This window comes from Bufo gargarizans, chromosome 5 (assembly GCF_014858855.1).
Source record: "Bufo gargarizans isolate SCDJY-AF-19 chromosome 5, ASM1485885v1, whole genome shotgun sequence".
NCBI lineage: Eukaryota > Metazoa > Chordata > Amphibia > Anura > Bufonidae > Bufo > Bufo gargarizans.
Genome location: NC_058084.1, coordinates 407624879 through 407644723, shown reverse-complemented (window position 1 = coordinate 407644723; position 19845 = coordinate 407624879).

The following is a 19845-nucleotide window of genomic DNA, read 5'->3' as shown; positions in this document are numbered from 1 at the left end:
TGGCAATCCTCTTCAGCAGTAGTGCACGTAGCACTCACTATAAAAACTCCTGTAGCAGGCAGGGCGGCCGGCAGCGTAACGTCACTCACTCCGTCACGCGTCTGCTCTGCCTGCTTCATTCATAAAGTGGGAGGAGCATGCACATGAGGAAGTGAGTGACCGGCCAGCCTGCCTGCTACGGGAGTTTCGTAGTAAGTACTACGTGTGCTACTGCTGCAGAGGATTACTATACCTTAACAAAGCTTTACTCATGACTTCACTTAATAAATACTGCTGTGAGCGGGGCCCGGTGTAATAGAGAACAATGACTGCACCAAGCCCCGCCGAGCCAACACAAGTTGCCGGCCTCCAGCCCCTCCTCCCTCCCCGCTGATACATTGCAGGCCGCGATGTGCAGCATCGCGGCTGGCCATGTATCAGTGCAAAGTAAAAATGGCAGCATTCCCCCCATAAGACGCACTGCCATTTTTCTCCCACTTTACGGTATTTCACATCCCTCAGTAAATACGGTATATCACACCTATCGATAGCACACATATACCAGTCCTTAAAAGGACTTTTGTGGCCCTATTAGCTAGTGTTTGGTGTCCCTAACAGTCTATCATTGCTCTACACAGCAACCTCTCCCTACACTGGCAAAATACTGAATTTAAAATGGCGGCCAGACCTGGCTTATTTATAAGGTAGGGGCTATGTCAATGTGCTGAAACATCTCAATTGGCTGTCCTGTACCACCTGATGGATGTGTCATGGGTCAAAGTTCTTCACAATGTAAAAGAATATGGCGCCAGCGGACATCGCCATATGTTTGCCCGTTTGGCAAACTACGAATGAGCAAAGTTCGCCGCGAAAAGACCGCCGGGCGAACCGCAAGGCCATCTCTATGTATAGGGGCGTATTTCTGTAAAATACGAAAAATATATACGCACTGCACTATTTAATTGTTTTCTGGTGAAAGCATATAGCAAAAAAACATTAACTAGGATGGATTAACTAGGATGGATTAACTAGGATGAAATGCTCAAACCCCACATACTGTAGCGTATTTATAACCGGGGAAGCAGTTCCTCCACATGTGATCCGTTGCTAATTGCAATCCTCAGCAAAAATGCATACAATGGAGGATGCCGGCAGCGGACCACATGTACCACAAAAAATAGATCACTGCAAATGGTGCACTAGACACTTATCATTGGTAACATTCTAGTGCACTTATTTGTGGCAAAAGTGTTCAGTGGCCTATTTCAGTACAGAAAGAAAAATATATACGGACTTCACTGGTGCATTTATATCTGCTGAAAGTGTTTAGTGGCCTATTTCAGTACAAAAAGAAAAATATATTCTCAGTTCACATCGGCGGTTATATGTGTTCAAAACATGGCTGGGAGTCAGCAGGGTTCCAGCAGTGGGAGGTCGGGAGCCAAGCATGCCCTCGGTACAGCACCTGCTTCGCTGCAGCCTACCTGCCCAGGAAGTAGTGGTGCAGGGGTTCACGGAAGTAGCGTTGTAGCAGTCAGTCAGTGCGACAGATACAGACGTGGACAAAATTGTTGGTACCCTTTGGTCAATGAAAGAAAAAGTCACAATGGTCACAGAAATAACTTTAATCTGACAAAAGTAATAATAAATTAAAATTCTATAAATGTTAACCAATGAAAGTCAGACATTGTTTTTCAACCATGCTTCAACAGAATTATGTAAAAAAATAAACTCATGAAACAGGCATGGACAAAAATGATGGTACCCCTAACTTAATATTTTGTTGCGCAACCTTTTGAGGCAATCACTGCAATCAAACGCTTCCTGTAACTGTCAATGAGACATCTGCACCTCTCAGCAGGTATTTTGGCCCACTCCTCATGAGCAAACTGCTCCAGTTGTGTCCGGTTTGAAGGGTGCCTTTTCCAGACTGCATGTTTCAGCTCCTTCCAAAGATGCTCAATAGGATTGAGGTCAGGGCTCATAGAAGGCCACTTTAGAATAGTCCAATTTTTTCCTCTTAGCCATTCTTGGGTGTTTTTAGCGGTGTGTTTTGGGTCATTGTCCTGTTGCAAGACCCATGACCTGCGACTGAGACCAAGCTTTCTGACACTGGCTAGTACATTTCTCTCTAGAATTCCTTGATAGTCTTGAGATTTCATTGTACCCTGCACAGATTCAAGACACCCTGTGCCAGACGCAGCAAAGCAGCCCCAGAACATAACAGAGCCTCCTCCATGTTTCACAGTAGGGACAGTGTTCTTTTCTTGATATGCTTCATTTTTTCGTCTGTGAACATACAGCTGATGTGCCTTGGCAAAAACTTCAATTTTTGTCTCATCTGTCCACAGGACATTCTCCCAGAAGCTTTGTGGCTTGTCAACATGTAGTTTGGCATATTCCAGTCTTGCTTTTTTATGATTCGTTTTCAACAATGGTGTCCTCCTTGGTCGTCTCCCATGTAGTCCACTTTGGCTCAAACAACGACGGATGGTGCGATCTGACACTGATGTTCCTTGAGCATGAAGTTCACCTTGAATCTCTTTAGAAGTCTTTCTAGGCTCTTTTGTTACCATTCGGATTATCCGTCTCTTAGATTTGTCATCAATTTTCCTCCTGCGGCCACGTCCAGGGAGGTTGGCTACAGTCCCATGGATCTTAAACTTATGAATAATATGTGCAACTGTACTCACAGGAACATCTAGTTGCTTGGAGATGGTCTTATAGCCTTTACCTTTAACATGCTTGTCTATAATTTTCTTTCTGATCTCTTGAGACAGCTCTTTCCTTTGCTTCCTCTGGTCCATGTCGAGTGTGGTACACACCATATCACCAAACAACACAGTGATTACCTGGAGCCATATATATAGGCCCAATGGCTGATTACAAGGTTGTAGACACCTGTGATGCTAATTAGTGGACACACCTTGAATTAACATGTCCCTTTGGTCACATTATGTTCTGTGTTTTCTAGGGGTACCATCATTTTTGTCCATGCCTGTTTCATGAGTTTATTTTTTTACATAATTCTGTTGAAGCATGGTTGAAAAACAATGTCTGACTTTCATTGGTTAACATTTATAGAATTTTAATTTATTATTACTTTTGTCAGATTAAAGTTATTTCTGTGACCATTGTGACTTTTTCTTTCATTGACCAAAGGGTACCAACAATTTTGTCCACGTCTGTATATCTGTTATTTTGTATTTCAGTACAAAAAGAAAAATGCATTCTCAGTTCACATCTGTGGCAGTTATATGTGTTGAAAACGTTTAGTGGGCTATTTCAGTACAAACAGAAAAATGCATTCTCAGTTCACTTCGGAGGTGACTAGATGTGTTGAAAGTGTTTAGTGGCCTATTTCAGTACAAACAAAATAATGCATTCTCAGTTCACGTCGGTTGCGGTTATATGTGTTGAAAGCGTTCAGTAGCCTATTTCAGTACAAACAAAAAGCATTCTCAGTTCATGTTTAGTGTCCACTTCCAAACTATGTCACCTTGCCACTCTGTGGTCTCCTCATGCTGCTGCCATCTCCACACTATGTCACCTTGCCACTCTGTGGTATCCTGCTGCTGCTGCTATATCCACACTCTGTCACCTTGCCACTTTGTGGTATCTTGCTGCTGCTGTTATATCCACACTATGTCACCTTGCCACTCTGTGGCCTCCTGATGCGGCCGCCACCGCCAAACTATGTCACCTGTCCACTCTGTGGTCTCCTGATGCTGCTGCCATCTCCACACTATGTAACCTTGCTATTCTGTGGTATCCTACTGCTGCTGCTACTGCCATATCCACACTATGTCAGCTTGCCACTCTGTGGCCTCCTGATGCTGCCACCACCTCCAAACTATGTCATCTTGCCACTCTGTGGTTTCCTCATGCTGCTGCCATCTCCGCACTATGTCACCTTGCCACTCTGTGGTCTACTCATGCTGCTGCCTTCTCGACCCTATGTCACCTTGCCACTCTGTGGTATCCTGATGCTGCTGCTGCTGCCATCTCCACATTATGTCACCTTGCCACTCTGTAGTCTCCTCATGCTGCTGCCATATCCACACTATGTCACCTTGCCACTCTGTGGTATCTTGCTGCTGCTGCCATCTCCACATTATGTCATCTTGCCACTCTGTGGTCTCCTCATGCTGCTGTCATCTCCACACTATATTATCTTGTCACTCTGTGGTCTCCAGACGCTGCCGCCACCTCCAAACTATGTCACCTTGCCACTCGGTGGCCTCATCATACTGCTGCCATCTACAGACTCTGTCATTGTGCCACTCTTTCAAAGTGTTTTTTTGTGGTAAAAATGATGGGTGACTGAAAAACTCCTTTTGCTGTATGGACCGAATTACATAGTGTGATTATATATATATATATATATATATATATATATATATATATATTATGAAACAACAAATATATAAAAGTACATGAAAACATGACAACTTCCTGATGCTGCCACCACCTCCAGACTCAGTCATTGTGCTACTCGGTGGCCTCCTCATACTGGTGCCAACTCCAGAGTCTGTCATTGTGCCACTCAGTGGCCTCCTTATACTGCTGCCTACTCCAGACTCTGTCATTGCGCCAATCGGTGGCCTCCTTATACTGCTGCCAACTCCAGACTCCGTCATTTTGCCACTCTTTTAATGTGTTATTTTTCGGTAATGTTGATGGGTGACAGCAAACCTCCTTTTGCTGTACGAACAGAATGACATTGTGGTGAAATTTTTCCTTTCAAATTAGTTTTTTCACAAAAAATTAGGGTGACTGAAAAACTCCTTTTGCTGTATGGACCAAATGACGTAGTGTGAGGTCGTGTGACATCTGAAAGCGTGAGGAAAATGTATATTATGAAACAACAAATATACAAAAAGTACATGAAAACAATGACAACCTCCTGATGCTGCCGCCACCTTCAGCCTTTGTCATTGTGCCACTTGGTGGCCTTCTCATGATGCTGCTGCTGCATCTGCCACCTCCAGACTGTTACTCGGTACCCTTCTGTCACGGTGGACAGGATCTCAGATACACAGATAAATAAATAACAAGTTTCTAGGCAAGAGGCTGGGGATAAGGTCACCTCCTAGCAAATCCCTAACAGCTCTCCCTATACTGCTATGCCCACATTCAGATCCTAAAGGTGGGAATAATGTGTCCTCGTGCCTGGGCTGAATATACCCTAGAATCCCTGAGATGGTGAAAGGGGAAAGGGGCAGCCTGCTCCCTCAGAACCTGGAGGGGACAGACGTCACTCAAACAGCCTAGACAGCAAACCACAAAAATCAGAAGCCAAACTTATCTTATCTGGAATAGCCAATCCTTCCTTCCTTGCTTCCAAAGCCAGACTGATGCTATAACCCGCACGGTACACTGGGAGTGGAAGTAATTTAAACCAACGACCCCACCCAGTGCACCTAAAGGGAGGCGGATCTAGCATGACTCCAAAACAAAACGAAACACTAGACATGTGCTTCTAATCTGGCAGACCTCCGGACATAGACTGAGCAGGGCATGACAGTACCCCCCCTTCAACAGGTGACCTGCGGACACCCCGGACCAACCTTATCCGGGTGGGATCTGTGAAAAGCCCTCACCAGTCGGCTGGCACTGACATCCAGCGCCGGAACCCACATCCTTTCCTCAGGGTCGTATCCCCTCCAGTGTACCAGGTACTGAAGGGAACCCCCAAGAACTCTAGAGTCAAGAACCCTGGAGATCTCGAACTCTAAATTTCCATCGACCAGAACAGGAGGAGGGGGCAATGGCGATGGTTCCACCGGTTTCACATATTTTTTTATGGACCTGTGGAACACATCACGGATCCTCCAAGTCTGCGGAAGATCCAGCCGAAACGCTACTGGATTGAACACCAATATTTTGTACGGACCAATGAATCTTGGACCCAGTTTCCAAGATGGCACTCTCAGTTTAATATTTTTAGTGGACAACCACACCAGATCATCCACACACAGGTCCGGACAAGTCACACGTCTCTTGTCAGCTTTTCGCTTATACCTCTCACCCATCTTCTCCAAATTCACTTGGATCCTCCACGAGATAGAAGACAAGGCAGAAGAAAATCTTTCCTCCTCTGGCATCCCGGAGGAACTAGTCCCAGAAAAGGTACCAAACTGAGGATGAAAACCGCATGCGCCAAAAAATCGCAACTTACCCGTGGACTCCTGCCTACGGTTATTGAAAGCAAACTCTGCTAGGGACAAGAATGAGGACCAGTCTTCCTGATTCTCAGCCACAAAGCACCTCAAGTAGGTCTCCAGGTTTTGATTAGAGAGAACGAAAGTTGAATGCCCAGCCGAGAGCAGAACGCCCTCCAAAACCTGGAGACAAACTGCGTGCCCCTATCAGAAACCATATCCGAAGGAATACCATGCAATTTCATGATATTATCAGCAAAAATCTGCACAAGAGTCTTGGCATTAGGCAGACTAGTTAATGATATAAAGTGAGCCATTTTACTAAAACGGTCAACTACCACCAAAATTACTGTTTTCCCGGAGGAACTCGGCAGATCCATAATAAAGTCCATCGACAAGTGCGTCCAAGGACGAGACGGAATAGACAAAGGAAGAAGTGAACCATCCGGTCGAGTATGAGCAACCTTTAACCGTGCATAGGTTTCACAAGCTGCCACTTAATCCTCAATGCTCTTACGTAACCCGGGCCACCAGAACCTCCGGGACACAAGGTCACAGGTGGACTTACCACCAGGATGCCCAGCAAGGACAGTATTGTGATGTTCCTTGAATACCTTGTATCGCAGTCCTTCAGGAACAAACAACCTCCCTGGGGGACAAGAACCAGGAGCCCCCTCCTGGCCTCCCAACACCTCCATCTCCAATTCGGGGTACAGAGCGCAGACCACCACCAGCCAAAATCGGAGCAGGATCCTCTGAATCACATCCCCCAGGAAAACTGCAAGACAAGGCATCTGCCTTGACGTTTTTAACCCCCGGGCGAAAAGTAACAACAAAATTGAACCTGGTAAAAAACAGTGACCATCTGGCCTGTCTAGGGTTCAGACGCTTGGCAGATTGCAGGTAAGCCAAATTCTTATGATCCGTATATACTGTAACGGGGTGAGACGCCCCCTCCAACCAGTGACGCCATTCCTCAAAGGCCAACTTGATGGCCAGCAACTCTCTATCTCCTACGGCGACCGAGAGCTTCTTGGAACAAAAAGCACACGAGACCAATTTGCTAGGAGAAGAACCCTGCGACAGCACCGCTCCAACCCCCACTTCTGATGCATCAACCTCCACCACGAATGGCTGAGACACATCGGGCTGCACCAGAATGGGAGCAGAAGCAAAACACTCCTCAATAGTCGAAAAGGCCTGCAATGCCTCATCCGACCAGACAGAGACATCGGCTCCCTTCTTAGTCATGTCAGTCAGAGGTCTTACAATGGTAGAATATTTCAAAATAAATTTCATACTTGAGTTATTTGGTCAGTGACTGCCCTAATAAGTGAAGTGTGCAGTGATTCTAAGAGCGACGCCTGTCATCTGCGTGTCATACGGACTTACAGTATTATTTCATTACCAATGCAGACTCCCTATGCGTGTTACTACAAGGCACAGTGTTCTACATGACTATGAAGGCTCTCAGCAGACGTTTTTTAACACAATTTGCTGAGAATAATTTCGGATCTAAGCAAATTTTTCCGAAAAATTCGGCGAACTGGCAGAATCTAATTTTTGAAAATTTCAATCATCTCTAGTTGTAACCATGGAAACAAGCAGTGTATAGTGTGATGGAAAAATCAATCAAGTCAGCAAAGAAAGCAATATGGACAATCACAATACATTAGTAAGTGCCTTGTATTAACTTTTTGCACATGATAAATGCACCTTGCTGAAGTGAGAGAACCCCTTTAAGATCCTAAGTCAGTGCCGCATATCAATAAATGTAGAATCCCTCAAATGCTGTAGGTTCCAGCAAGTCTCATCAGGGGTCACTATATCTAACTATCAAAAGTAACAATGGTGGCAAATACATCTATAAATCCATATGTATGTCTGTAAACAACTATGTATACAAGCTCACTAAGGGGATGGGACTTTTTTTCTAAGAGCACCTCTTTAATTCCTATGTCTATGCACCATAAAAAATATTCAAGGTTAAATTTTCCCTTTATAAACTACATGTCCTAGCCAGGGTACACCTTTTCTTTAGCAAAAACCTTTTCTATTATTTCTGTCATCATTTCTAAAAAGTTTAAGCATAGTGATTCTGCATATTATATGGAAACTATCAGTCAGTGCATCCTGGCTTGGATTCCTGCTTTATGTAGCATTGAAAGCATTACACGATGTGTTAACTCTGACTTGTGAAATGTTTCTTAACTTGAAGTCTCTGATTTGTCCACTGGCCAGGTGCCAAGAACGTGCTCATGTGGAAACTGCTAGCCACAAGATTAAGATCTGACAGAGATGCAGAGGCAAGCAGTGCTGCCCTGCCAACGACTGATCTATTTTACTGGAATACCATGTGCATGAACTGACATCATTCTTTCAAGTTTTAGAACAATCATTTGCGCCCTGAGAGATTCCTGTACACAGATAGAGTGATTACAGTAACTGGGCAGTGGATTATAAAAGCCTACTTGTAATTATTTAGTTAACATAATGGTGTTCAGACAATGGCTATCCAAATAATCCATAAGGGATATGACTCATTTGGTATTTCATTTTTGATGCCTCAACATACTATAAGCAAACACGTCTTTAACTTTTTCTAATTTTAGATAATAAGGCTTTTATTTGGCAACTACAGCCCATTAATAAATTTCAATTTACTAAGTTGGGAACATTAATTCTACTGTCCTAATGGCCGAGGCGATCTTGGAACCGTTTAAGATGTCAAAATTGAATTGCCAACTTCTACTATGATTGACTGTGTAGCTTACTTTCCATTATACTACAGAACTAGAGTCTTAAAGACATAGTATAATTGTATGGCCCTTGTATTAATTCCCGTATTACTGACTTGCCATAATGATATATCTTATTATTAAAAGAACTTTACAAATAACTTTCCGAGTTTTCAAAGTCAAACTTACTTTGAATTACTCCAACTGGGAAAAAAGGAAGGATAATCAGTGCTTCCGACCTGAAACAATAAGAACCATTGTAAATGATAATTATTGGTAATATTACATGTTTCAACTCAGGATCGATGTCTTCATCAGATCATGTGATGATCTGTTGTGGAGGTGCCTGGTTTCAGTATCTGATCAGAGGTGGCTGAAGCTGACCAAAACATGTATGGTTAGCTCTTCTCAGTGTTGTCCGTGTCCTGCACAAGCTTAATAGGTGAGTGCTCCTGGAGGAAATTATTATCTATGTGCTGATGGATGTATTGGACTATGTGGCACTGATGGAACCACTGCATTACGTGACACTGATGGAACTACTGTACTATGTGGCACCACGTTTCTTTTTATCTACACTAGCGGAAACTGGTTAAATGATTTTACAAATTGAGGTCAGTACTAGTGTTGATCGCAAATATTTTAATCGTGAATTTTTATCGCGAATATTGGCACTTTGAGAATTTGCGAATACCTAGAATGTAGTGTTATATCTTCATAATCGCGAATATTCTAGATTTTTTTTTTCATCAATACCCATAATCCCTCACTGCTTCTTGCTTGTGGGCTAATAATAATGCTGCAATATATTTGACTTTAGGAGTAGTGTTGATCGCAAATTTTTATCGCTAATTTTCCAATTGCCGATTTACGCAATAAAGAAATAAATGACTGGAGATCACAAATTCTTGAATTTGCGAATATATTACGAATATTTGCCCAAATTTTTGCAAAATATCGCGAATTTGAATATTGCCCCTGCCGCTCATTACTGGTCAGCACCACTGACTTTTATTGATTTTGTTGACTTTCCAGAATTACGCTGCAATATAATTTTAGCATGGTATTCACACATTTCTTATGAGCTTCTATTATTATATGGGATTGATTCACAATTGATAGGTCGCACTACTGTATGGGGGAACCAGGATGGCTGCTCTATTATTATAATTAGAGGTGAGCTAATTTTTCAAAAATTCGATTCACTGGTTCGCCAATTTTTTCAGGAAAAAATTGGATTGATCCAAATATATTAGCGGCGAATTACATTAAAAACTCCTATTTCCTGGCTGGTGAGAACCTTTATAGTGGTGTAAAACACTGTGCCTTGCAGTAACACGCATAGGGAGTCTGCTTTGGTAGTAAAATAATACTGTGAGTCTGTATGACATGCAGATGACAGGCGTCACTCTTAGAATCACTGCCCACTTCACTTATTAGGGAAGTTACGGGGCCAAAACTAACCAAATAACTCAAGTATGAACTCAGCCTTACAGGTCGATGTTAACGTCAAGAGGAAGCGCACTCCTTTTACACCGTCGTCAGCTGATTCCACATAGATGTCTACAGAACCTGTTCTATTAAACACGTATACAAGTAGAACCCCCTCGGACAGAGTGGAGAGGATGTCAGCAGTAAGTTTGTGTTGACGTCACTGATTAATTTGCCCTTCCTCTGATTCATCAGCACAATAACCCACAAAAAATGGAACCTGTCTTTGGAGCATCCACCTTCACTCAGTCAGCATTTGCTCAATAATCCATCAGTATTGCTAATGCACCCCAAAAAAACAGGACTGGATGTAAAGCAGTAATGACACATGAATGGAATATTTGCAAGTCTTCTGTGTTTTGTACCCACTCCTGCTTTTGGCTAACAAATCATAAGCCAATTCTGATGGGACCATACAGGCCTTACAGCTACTACACAGACAGGATCCATTGTGCATCACATTTTTCCATACTTCTGACAGATCAGAAGTAAGGTCAAATAAATCATGATGTCAGCCAGGCCGAAAGGCAAAATAGTGGCCCAGTCATGAAGTGGGGAGGGTGGGAACAGCATGATAAGTCCACAGAGTGAAGCTATCACATATTGATGAGGGGAAGCAGCATCAGGATACCACAGAGTGGCAAGGTGACATAGTGTAGAGATGGCAGCAGCAGAAGAAGCATTAGTATACCACAGAGTGGCAAGGTGACATAGTGTGGAGATGGCGGCAGCAGCATCAGGATACCACAAAGTGGCAAGGTGACATAGTGTGGAGATGGCAACAGCAGCATCAGTATACCACAGAGTGGCAAGGTGACATAGTGTGGAGATGGCGGCAGCAGCATCAGGATACCACAAAGTGGCAAGGTGACATAGTGTGGAGATGGCAACAGCAGCATCAGGATAATACAGAGTTGCAAGGTGACATAGTGTGGAGATGGCAGCAGCAGCATCAGGATAATACAGAGTTGCAAGGTGACATAGTGTGAAGATGGCAGCAGCAGCATCAGGATACCACAGAGTGTCAAGGTGACATAGTGTGTATATGGCAGCAGCATCAGGATACCACAGAGTGGCAAGGTGACATAGTGTGGAGATGGCAGCAGCAGCAGGAGGATACCACAGAGTTGAAAGGTGAGAAAGTGTGGAGATGGCAGCAGCAGGAGGAGGATACCACAGAGTTGCACGGTGAGAAAGTGTGGAGATGGCAGCAGCAGGAGGAGGATACCACAGAGTGGCAAGGTGACATAGTGTGTAGATGGCAGCAGCAGCAGCAGGAGGATACCACAGAGTTGCAAGGTGAGAAAGTGTGGAGATGGCAGCAGCAGGAGGAGGATACCACAGAGTGGTAAGGTGACATAGTGTGGATATGGCAGTAGCAGCAGCAGCAGGAGGATACCACAGAGTGGCAAGGTGACATAGTGTGGAGATGGCAGCAGGAGGATAACACAGTGTGGCAAGGTGACATAGTGTGGAGATGGCAGCAACAGCATCAGGATACCACAGATACCATGGCTGAAAGAAGGCATCATGGCAGTCTTATCTACGAATGAAAAAGTGGAGGAAAGAGTGTGCCTCAGAGGAGATGTAACTGGATGCAAGCGGTATGTGCTGCTGTATTCTCCTGTATTTTTAATATCAATATATGTAATGTCCATCCACATATTTATTTCATATGGTTGGGGGGAGGACTTCAGGCCACACTGTGTGTGTTCTAAATTCTAGGGCCTCTCATTCATCTACTAGATTATCTGTACTCAGAGAGCTATCACTGTGTTAGGCTACTTTCACACTAGCGTTTTCAATTTTGCCATAGAGATCCGTCATAGGACGGGGTAGGGAGGGGACACAATAATTGGCTTGCCCTGAGTGCTGGCAATCCATGCTACGCCACCCGAAGGACGAGCAAAACGCTCGTTAATCGGGTTATCTGTCGTTCGTGCAGGCACCACCAATCATTGTGCAGTGATCTGGTGCCCAGAAACAATGATTCTGTACGGGGAGGAGGGATCGCTATAGCAATCCCTCGCCCTCATACTGTGAGTGTCTTCATCACTGAGCAAGCAGCCGACTGTCAGGAAGGAACTCTACCTTCCCGATAGAGATGGCCTTGCGGTTCGCACGGCGGTCGTTTCGCTGCAATCTTTGCTCATTGATGACACATCCATCAGGTGGGATAGTAAAGGCAATTGAGACATTTCAGCATATGGACACAACCCCTACCTTATAAATAAACCCGATCTGGCTGCCATTTTACATTCAGTCTTTTGCCAGTGTATGGAGAGGTTGCTGTGTGCAGCAGGGATATACTGTTAGAGACACCAAACACTAGCTAATAGGGCCACAAAAGTCCTTTTAACCCCTTAGGGACCCATGACGTATCGGTACGGCATGTTTCCCGAATCCTTAAGGACCCATGACGTACCGGTACGTCATGGCTTTAATTCGCGATTCCGGCGCTGCGGGGGTTAATCGGAACGGGATGCCGGCTGAAATCATTCAGCCGGCATCCCGTAACAACGCAGGGGGGGGTCATTTGACCCCCCCGTATAGACGATCGCAGAAAACCGCAGGTCCATTCAGACCTGCGGTTTTCTGCGTTTCCGGTCCATTCGGGTGTGCTGTGACCCGATGAACCGGAAAAAGACTGCGATCGGTGGCGTAATTTTACACCACCAATCGCAGTCCGAGGATTTGAGGAGGCGGTGCTGGCCCTGGTGCTGAACACTGCTGTCCAGGGTGCTGATTGGTGCAGGGGAGAGAGGCGCGAGATTCAAACTTCCTGCGCTCCTCTCTCCCCTCCTCTTCCTGTCCAGCACCCTGACCGTGCAGCATCGTCCAGCACCAGCTCCTGTGTCCCCCTAATCGGCATCCATCACCCTCCTGCACCCATCGCCACTCAGGTAGGTTAGGGTCAGTGAGGGAGAGGCACCATTAGGAAGGGAAAGAAGGGAAAAGTTAGTTAGGAAAAAAAAAAAGAACTTTTACACAAAACTTTTTTGATCCATCTATCAGACCCCAGAGCCCCCCCTGCCACTTGCCCCCCCCTACCATCCCCCCACCACCACCAGCCCCCCCCACCCCCCCCCACCCATCCCCCCACCAGCCCTCCCCCAGCCCCCCCCCCCCTCACCACTAGCCCCCTTACCACCACTTTTTTATTATTTTTCTGCGTTCGCTGACTGGTCGGCACTTTAGCGTCCGTCCACTGTTAGCGCATCGCCCGCCCCACCGCTGATCAGCGTTGTACCGCTGATCAGCAACTTTGAACTTTTTTTTTTTTTTTTCCTAACACTTGCCCCTTTATTTTCCTTTTTTTAGTACGCGAACACCCGTTGCCCCCACACACACGCACATATAATAAAGGTTTCCACACACGCACACCTACACGCACACACACCCATGGCCCGCCGGGTGTTCTCGGCCGAGGAGGCATACGCCCAGATTGCCTCCGACTCCGAGAGCCCCAGTGAGGATGAGGATGACCCCACATTCCTTCTGTCATCCGCATCCTCCTCATCATCATCGGATGACGATGAGCCACCAAGGCGGCGGAGACGCCGCCAGGCGGAGCCAGGGGCCACACATGCTAGGGATCCTGTGGCCCACCCTAGTACGAGCCGCCCTGGGGTTCGTACTGGTTTCCCGGCCCACCAAATAAGTTCACCGGAGCCCCCTGCCGATGAACTTAGCTGGTGTCCCCCAGTGGACTTTGAGCCTGAGATTCCGGATTTCGCTGGCAATCCTGGAATCCAGATTCCCACAGTGGGGTTTACTGAAATAGACTTTTTTAGTTTTTTTTTTCAGTAACCCACTGGTGAATTTGATGATGGAGCAGACGAATCTGTACGCCCAACAGTTCGTCGCTCAAAACCCAGGCTCATTTTTGGCTAGACCCGGTGGCTGGACGCCGGTCAGTGCAGCCGAAATGAGGACATTTTGGGGCCTCGTGCTGCATATGGGTCTAGTCCAAAAACCCAGTGTCAGGCAATACTGGAGTGGGGACGTCCTATACCAGACCCCACTGTACAGTATGGTCATGACACGTCCCCGGGTTTGAGGCCATCCGGAAATGTCTGCATTATTCCGATAATGCAGCATGTCCACCCCGAGGTGATCCTGCCTATGACCGGCTGTATAAGATACGGCCGGTCATCGATCACTTTGGGGCCACATTTCAGCAGGCCTACGTACCTGGAAGGGAGGTCGCGGTTGATGAGTCTCTCGTTGCGTTCAAGGGGAGACTCAGTTTCCGCCAATACATTCCCACAAAGCGGGCGAGGTATGGCGTGAAGCTATACAAAATTTGTGAGAGTACCTCAGGGTACACTTACAAATTTCGTGTGTACGAGGGGCGAGATTCCCGTATTCAACCCCCAGAATGTCCCCCCACTCTGGGTGTTAGCGGGAAACTCGTGTGGGACCTTATGCACCCACTGCTGGATAAGGGTTACCACTTGTACGTGGATAACTTTTATACCAGCATTCCCTTGTTCAGGTCCCTTGCCGCCAGATCCACGTTCGCTTGTGGGACCGTGCGGAAAAATCAGCGCGGCCTCCCTGCCCACCCCCTCCAGGTACCTATCCCCAGGGGTGAGACCCGTGCACTTACCAGTGGAAACCTGTTGCTGGTCAGGTATAAGGACAAGAGGGATGTCCTTATGCTGTCCACAATCCACGGTAACAGCACCACCCCAGTCCCTGTGCGAGGTACCGCGGCAACGGTCCTCAAGCCCGATTGTATCGTCGACTACAATCGGTATATGGGAGGAGTTGATCTCTCTGATCAAGTCCTCACGCCATATAATGCCATGCGCAAAACCCGGGCATGGTACAAAAAAGTTACGGTCTACATGGTGCAGGTTGCCATGTACAACTCTTTTGTACTATCCCGAAGCGCTGGCAGCACAGGGACATTCCTCCAATTCTATGAGGCAGTCCTCAAAGACCTGATCTTTTCGGACCGGGAAAGAGCAGGCTGGAGTACCTCGGGAACTGGAGGCGCCCGGATCGTCCCTGGCCAACACTTTCCAGGTGTGGTCCCCCATACTGGAAAGAAGGGACGAACCCAAAAAAGATGCAGAGTGTGTCACAAGAGGGGGATACGGAAGGACACCACCACTCAATGTGACACGTGCCCCGATCATCCGGGCCTCTGCGTTATCGATTGCTTCAGGGAGTATCACACTTCCATGGAGTACTAAATTTTTATAATCCCCAACAGTCCACTAGAGAACATAAAACACTATGGCTCTTAGACTTTGGAGACACAGAAACAATTTTTTTTCCCCAAAAAAATATTAGTTTTAGAGCAGGCATCCTCAAACTGCGGCCCTCCAGATGTTGTAAAACTATAACTCCCAGCATGCCCAGACAACCTACAGCCATCAGCAGGGCATGGTGGGAATTGTAGTTTTACAACATCTGGAGGGCCGCAGTTTTTAGGATTCCTGCTTAGTGTCTCCAAAGTCTGAGAGCCATACATATTGGGCATCGTCGCGTGCGTAAAAGTCGTCGCTATAAAAATAACATTTGACCAAACGCCTCGAATGAACGGTGTTAAAAATATAAAACAAAAACGGTGCCAAAACACCCATTTTTGGGCAAAATTTCAATTTGAATCCCTTTTGCCGGTAATAAAGCAAGGGTTAACCGCCAAACAAAACTCAATATTTATGGCCCTGATTCTGTAGTTTGCAGAAACACCCCATATGTGGTCGTAAATGGCTATATAGCCCGTGCAGGGCATAGAACGAAGGGAACTCCATACGATTTCTGGAAGGCAGATTTTGATGGACAGTTTTTTTTTTGACACCATGTCCCATTAGAAGCCCCCCCTGATGTAGCCTAGACTAGAAACTCCAAAAAAGTGACCCCATCTAAGAAACTACACCCCTCAAGGTATTCAAAAGTTACTTCACAAACTATGTTAACCCTTTAGGTGTTCCACAAAACTAAATAGCGAATGTAGAAACATTTTTAGAATTTAATTTTTTTGTTACATTGCCTCAAAAAAGAGTAATATAGAGCAACCAAAAATCATATTTACCCCTAAAATAGTCCCAAAACAACAACCACCTTATCCTGTAGTTTCCTAGATGGGGTCACTTTTATGGAGTTTCTACTCTAGGGGTGCATCAGGGGGCTTGAAAGGGTACATGGTGTAAATAAACCAGTCCAGCAAAATCTGCCTTCCAAAAACCATATGACGTTCCCCTCCTTCTATGTCCTGCCGTTTGGCCAAACAGTAGTTTACGACCACATATGGGGTGTTTCTGCAAACTACAGAATCAGGGCAACCCATTTTGAGTTTTGTTTGGCAGTTAACCCTTGTTTTACTCCTGGAAAAAATTGATTATATTGGAAAATTTTCCAAAAAATAGAAATTTCTAAATTGTTTCTCCATCTGCCATTAACTCTTGTGGAACACCTAAAGGGTTAACAAAGTTTGTAAACCCAGTTTTGAATACCTTGAGGGGTGTACTTTCTTAGATGGAGTCACTTTTTTGAAATTTCTATTCTAGGGGTGCAACAGGGGGCTTCAAATGGGACATGGTATAAACAAAACCAGTCCTGCAAAATCTGCCTTCCAAAACCCATATGGTGTTCCCCTCCTTCTATGTCCTCCCGTTTGGCCAAACAGTAGTTTACGACCACATATGGGGTGTTTCTGCAAACTACAGAATCAGGGCAACCCATTTTGAGTTTTGTTTGGCAGTTAACCCTTGTTTTACTCCTGGAAAAAATTGATTATATTGGAAAATTTTCCAAAAAATAGAAATTTCTAAATTGTTTCTCCATCTGCCATTAACTCTTGTGGAACACCTAAAGGGTTAACAAAGTTTGTAAACCCAGTTTTGAATACCTTGAGGGGTGTACTTTCTTAGATGGAGTCACTTTTTTGAAATTTCTATTCTAGGGGTGCAACAGGGGGCTTCAAATGGGACATGGTATAAACAAAACCAGTCCTGCAAAATCTGCCTTCCAAAACCCATATGGTGTTCCCCTCTTCTATGTCCTCCCGTTTGGCCAAACAGTAGTTTACGACCACATATGGGGTGTTTCTGCAAACTACAGAATCAGGGCAACCCATTTTGAGTTTTGTTTGGCAGTTAACCCTTGTTTTACTCCTGGAAAAAATTGATTATATTGGAAAATTTTCCAAAAAATAGAAATTTCTAAATTGTTTCTCCATCTGCCATTAACTCTTGTGGAACACCTAAAGGGTTAACAAAGTTTGTAAACCCAGTTTTGAATACCTTGAGGGGTGTACTTTCTTAGATGGAGTCACTTTTTTGAAATTTCTATTCTAGGGGTGCAACAGGGGGCTTCAAATGGGACATGGTATAAACAAAACCAGTCCTGCAAAATCTGCCTTCCAAAACCCATATGGCGTTCCCCTCCTTCTATGTCCTCCCGTTTGGCCAAACAGTAGTTTACGCCCACATATGGGGTGTTTCTGCAAACTACAGAATCAGGGCAACCCATTTTGAGTTTTGTTTGGCAGTTAACCCTTGTTTTACTCCTGGAAAAAATTGATTATATTGGAAAATTTTCCCAAAAATAGAAATTTCTAAATTGTTTCTCCATCTGCCATTAACTCTTGTGGAAGACCTAAAGGGTTAATAAAGTTTGAAAAAACAGTTTTGAATACCTTGAGGGGTGTAGTTTCTAGAATGGGGTCATTTTTGGGAGGTTTCTATTATCTAAGCCTCACAATATGACTGCAAACCTGAACTGGTCCATAAAAAGTGGGATTTTGAAGATTTCTGAAAAATTTCAAAATTTGCTTCTAAACTTCTAAGCCTTGTAACATCCCCAAAAAATAAAATATCATTCCCAAAATGCTACACACATGAAGTAGACATATGGGGAATGTAAAGCCATCACAATTTTTGGGGGTATTACTATGTATTACAGAAGTAGAGAAACTGAAACTTTGAAATTTGCTAATTTTTCCAAAAAAATTGTAAAAATTTTATTTTTTTGTGCAAAAAAATTAACTTTTTTGACCCAATTTTAGCAGTGTCATGAAGTACAATATGTGACGAAAAAACAATCTCAGAACGGCCTGGGTAAGTCAAAGCGTTTTAAAGTTATGAGCACTTAAAGGGACACTGGTCAGATTTGCAAAAAATGGCCAAGTCCTTAAGGTGAAATAGGGCTGAGTCCTTAAGGGGTTAAGGACTGGTGTAGGTGTGCTATCGATAGGTGTGACATACTGAGGGGTGTTATATACTTATAATATACTTTGTAACATAGAAAGTATATTATAGTGCATTTGTATTATGCAGCATTTGCGTGCGGTTCTGCTTAGATACCGCAGCTATACAGAGGGACAAACACTATTGGAACAACTAATTGCAACTGTTGTGATACACCAGTTCCCCCCCCCCCCCAAAAAAAAAAAACTGATTGAGGCAGGGGTGTGATATACCTATAATATAATTTTTATATAGTGAATTTGTATTGTGCAGCATTTGTGTGTGGTTCTGCTGAGATACCGCAGCTATACAGAGGGCCAAACACTACTAGAGCAACTAATTTCAACTGATGTGATATACCAGTTGCCCCTCCAAAAAACTGATTGAGGCAGGGGTGTGATATACTTATAACATAATTTATATATAGTGCATGTGCAGCATTTGTGTGCGGTTCTGCTGAGATACCTCAGCTATACAGAGGGAAAAACGCTACTGGAACAACTAATTTCAGCTGGTGTGATATACCAGTTGCCCCCCCAAAAAACTGATTGATGCAGGGGTCACATTTGGCGCTCCCAGGACGCTGGCACATGGCTCCGCAGTGTGGGCTTTTTTTAACGTGTCAGCTGCTGACAATAGTCTTGCCATCTGCAGCCTCTGCTGTTAACGCATAAGTCGCGGTAAGCCCAATACTCACCTAGGGATGACCACCTTAAGAAGGCACCCAGTGGGAGCAACACCGTCAAAACCCACAAAGCCACACTCCTGGCGCTCCACGTCCTGCTTCTTCTCCTCTCCTTGTCGGTGCCAAGATACATCTGACCACAGACACGTGGTCTAGCAAACACGGGCAGGGAAGGTACATAACTTTTACTGCCCACTGGGTGACTTTCTTACGGCCATCAAGCATGTAAACCATGGCACCCATGTGGATTTGGTGCTACATGTATTGCATGAGCAGGCCAGCCTCTCCTTCTCCTCCTACTACTCCATCCTCCGTCTCCTCATTGGCTGACTCCTCCTATTCAACTGCTGAACCCCCTAAGCTCCCAGAACCTATTTGACATGCCAGGTGAGATGTTGCCATGTTGTGCTGCATCTGTTGTGCCTGGAAGCCAAGAGCCACACTGATCCTGCATTGCTTTCAGCTCTGCGGTCACAGGCCGATCAGTGTCTAACCCCGCTCAATTTGACAGTTGGTAAAGTGGTGTGCGACAACGGTGCCAATCTGCTGAGTGCACTGAAACAGGACAAAATGACACACGTGCC